General features: G+C 36.3%; 1 non-coding gene across 1 annotated transcript; it reads left to right on the forward strand.

The window, feature by feature from the left end:
- The first annotated feature begins 2,831 nt into the window (after positions 1-2,831).
- LOC131177569 (small nucleolar RNA R71) lies at positions 2,832-2,938 on the forward strand. The gene has a single exon (XR_009146989.1). It is a non-coding gene; the product is annotated as a small nucleolar RNA R71 (small nucleolar RNA).
- The last annotated feature ends 840 nt before the right edge of the window (positions 2,939-3,778 follow it).

Here is a 3,778-nt window from a genome sequence, read left to right on the forward strand (position 1 = left end):
ATTCTCTGTTAGATACCAAATGTCCAAGCACTATCCTTCTGAACCATAAAATGACACTTTTCCCAGTTTAACACAAGGTCAGTATCTGCACATCTCTTAAAAACTTTAGAAAGGTTAGCCAAGCATATGTCAAGTGAAGATCCATAAACAGAAAAGTCATCCATAAAAACCTCCATTATATCTTCAATGAAATCTGAGAAGATTGCCATCATGCACCTTTGAAAAGTGGCTGGTGCATTACACAACCCAAATGGCATCCTTCTATAAGCAAAGGTTCCATATGGACAAGTAAAAGTGGTTTTCTCTTGATCATTTGGATGGATAGGGATTTGAAAAAAACCTGAGTATCCATCTAAATAGCAAAAATAAGAATGCCTAGCCAATCTTTTTAACATTTGATCAATGAAAGGAAGTGGAAAATGATCTTTTCTAGTGGCAATATTTAATTTTACGTAATCTATGCACATTCGCCAACTAGTCATTGTTAGTGGGAATTAATTCATTATTTTCATTTTTGACCATGTCATTCCACCCTTTTTGGGACAACATGTCTGGGCTCACCCAAATCTTTATGCGAGATAGGATATATGATCCCTACATCAAGCAACTTCAAAATTTCCTTTTTAATAACTTCTTTCATATTTGGGTTCAACCTCCTCTGATGTTCAATAGATGGCTTATAATTTTCTTCCAAAATAATTCTATGCATGCAAAAGTGTGGGCTTATTCCCTTAATGTCATCTATGGTATATCCTAAAACTTTTCTGAATTGCCTCAACACTCTTAACAACTTATCAACCTCTAAGGTACTCAAGTTTGCATTTACAATTACTGGATAAGTGTTATTAGTGCCAAGAAATTCATACCTGAGCTGAGAAGGAAGTTGCTTAAGTTCTACCTTAGGTGCATCTTCTTCCTTGAATGATCGTTGCTTAGATTCGACTTTTTCCTTTTGTGTGAGTTGAAAAACTGGAGCAGAAATGAATGGTGGACTTCCCTCTAAATGTTGAGCATATGCAGCCACATAAGGGTTATCATAGTCTATGCCTCCTCCATGAACCAAACAATTTTCAAGTGGATCTTCTGGATATCTTTTTCTGAAGTGTTCTTCAACCAGCTCATCAATGATATCAATTCTCAAACAAGTATCGACTTGAATGATGCTTCTTCATAGTGTTATTAATATTGAAAACCAATTGATCTTCACCAACTCTAAGAGTCAATTTTTCTCCCTTAACATCAATCAATGCTCCTGCTGTAGCCAGAAAAGGCCTCCCTAAGATAATTGGAATATTAGAATCTTCTTCCATGTCCAAGATGACAAAGTCAACAGGTATATAGAACTTCCCAACCTTCAGAGGCACATTCTCCAAAATCCCTTCAGGATACTTAATTGATCTGTACAATAGCGAAGAGAAATGTGGGTTGGCTTAAGATCTCCCATATTGAGCTTCTCATAAATGGAGAGGGGCATAAGGCTAACACTAGCCCCTAAATCACATAAAGCTTTTGTAGAACATGATTCCCCAATGTGGCATGGAATTGAGAAACTCCCTGGATCCTTGAGCTTTGGAGGAAGTTTCCTTTGGAGGATATGCTGCACTCTTACATCAAAGCTACGGTTTCATAGTCTTCAAGTTTCCTCTTGTTTGAGAGAATTTCTTTTAAGAATTTTGCATAAGAGGGCATTTGTGAAAGAGCATCAATAAAGGCACATTTATGTATAAGCTTCTTCAAGACCTCCAAGAACTTTCCAAATTGCTTATCAAGCAGCTTTTGAAATCTTTGTGGAAAGGGAGTTGTGGCTTGTAAGGCTCTGGAGGTATATATTTCTCTTCCTTCTCTTCAATTTTTCTTTACATTTCTCTGCACTTTCTTTCTCACTTTCTTGTTTTCACTCTCATCGGTTTCTTTCTCATTTTCTCTCTTCTCACTATTTTCCTCTTCTCATTTTTTTCACTCTTCTCATTATTTATAACTTTCCCACTTCTTAAAGTAATAGCTTGACCTTGCTCTCTTGGGTTTTCTGGTTGACTTAGAAGTTTTCCAAAAGACTTAGTACACGAGGAAGATGCTTGTTATGCAATCGATTTTCGACGATACATTATGTGTTTGCATCTGTTCGGCCTTGCTTTCATCTCTCTCATCTCTTCATCATGCTTAGTTTGGTTAGCAAGAATCTGTTGTAATAAAGCACGTGGTGGAACTTTGTTCTTCTTTGTTTTGGTAGAGGTCACGGGATTCATGTTTCTTTGCTGAAAATTAGGCAATGGTTGCCTATTTTCTTGATATGGAATTCCTTATTCTTTGTTGTGCTTGAAAATTCTGATTTGGAACTTGACTTTGCTGATTTCCCCATGAAAAGTTGGGATGATTCCTCCAAGTTGGATTATAAGTTTGAGAGTAAGGATTCCCCATTTGTTTGTTTCCATAATTACCAACATATGCTGCTTGCTCTCCATAGTCGACTCCACGGTGGCGGTTCATACGCATAAGCAACTTGTTGTGAACTTCCAGATGATGATGATGAACTAACCAACATACTTAAATCTTCCATCTTCTTAGCCAAAACATTTGTAAGTGCATCAAACTTTGCATTAATCATGTTGAATGGATCAAGGTCATACATTCCAGCAGCTTGCTTCTTTTGAGTTGGAGCTGGTCCTCTTGGACTACTCCAAAGATGAGTATTCTTTGCAATTTTCTCCAATAGCTCATAAGCTTCATCTTCATGCTTCATAATAAATTCTCCTCCTGTTTGAGCATCAATAATCCCTCTAATTGTAGGAGTGACATTTGTGTAAAAATTCTGGTTTATCATCCATTTCGGAATGGCATGATGTGGGCATTGTCTCTCTAATTCCTTCCATCTCATCCATGATTCATAGAGAGTTTCATCTTCTCTTGGTCTAAAAGCTGTCATTTGATTCCTCAATTCTTGAGTTTTTCCAGGTGGAAAATATTGTGCAAGAAATGCATCAGTGAGTTGCTCCCAATTTGTAATGGAGTTGTAAGGTAAAGAATCAAGCCAATCCAATGCTCTATCTTTCAAAGAGAATGGGAATAGCTTCAATCTTGCTGCATCATCAGATACTCCAGGTTGTTTTTGCATATCACAAATCATAGCAAACTTCTTTAGATGTGTGTGTGGATTTTCAGAAGGATGTCCCCCAAATTGAGAATTTTGAATCATTTGAAGAACTCCAAAATCCATCTTGTAGCTATTTGCATAAATTCTTGGTCTTGCTATGCTTTCTCTTAAATCATCAAAACGAGGAAAAGCATGATCCATCATACTTCCCCTAGGCACATTAGCATTTACAACCTCTTCACCTTGGGCTGCATTTTTATTGTTTGATCATTTCCATTCCACCAATTAATTCTTTCATCAGCCATATGCACTTCTAATTGATTTCTCTCAAAGCTTTTTTCCTTCTTACGGTTTCTTTCTTGTTGGCTTTACAAAATTTCTCAATTTCAGGATTGAACAATAAGGATGTGTCACTTGTGCTTCTAGCTCTTCTCATAAAAGATTAAAAGTACCTGAAAAAAAAAACAAACAAACACAAAATGAAAAGATAACAAAGATAAAGCTATAAACAACTAAAATAATCAAGAATTCAATCTTAAACAAACAACTCCTAAACAACGGCCAAAAACTTGATGTGGCCCAACCGCAAGTGCACGAGTCATTACAAGTAATATAGAAAGTTATCGTTCCCACGAGTTGAGTTAATGATTGAATTTTTGATATAAAAAGTTGGCTAAATTGAACTAT

This window comes from Hevea brasiliensis, unplaced genomic scaffold (assembly GCF_030052815.1).
Source record: "Hevea brasiliensis isolate MT/VB/25A 57/8 unplaced genomic scaffold, ASM3005281v1 Scaf586, whole genome shotgun sequence".
Classification (NCBI taxonomy): Eukaryota; Viridiplantae; Streptophyta; class Magnoliopsida; order Malpighiales; family Euphorbiaceae; genus Hevea; species Hevea brasiliensis.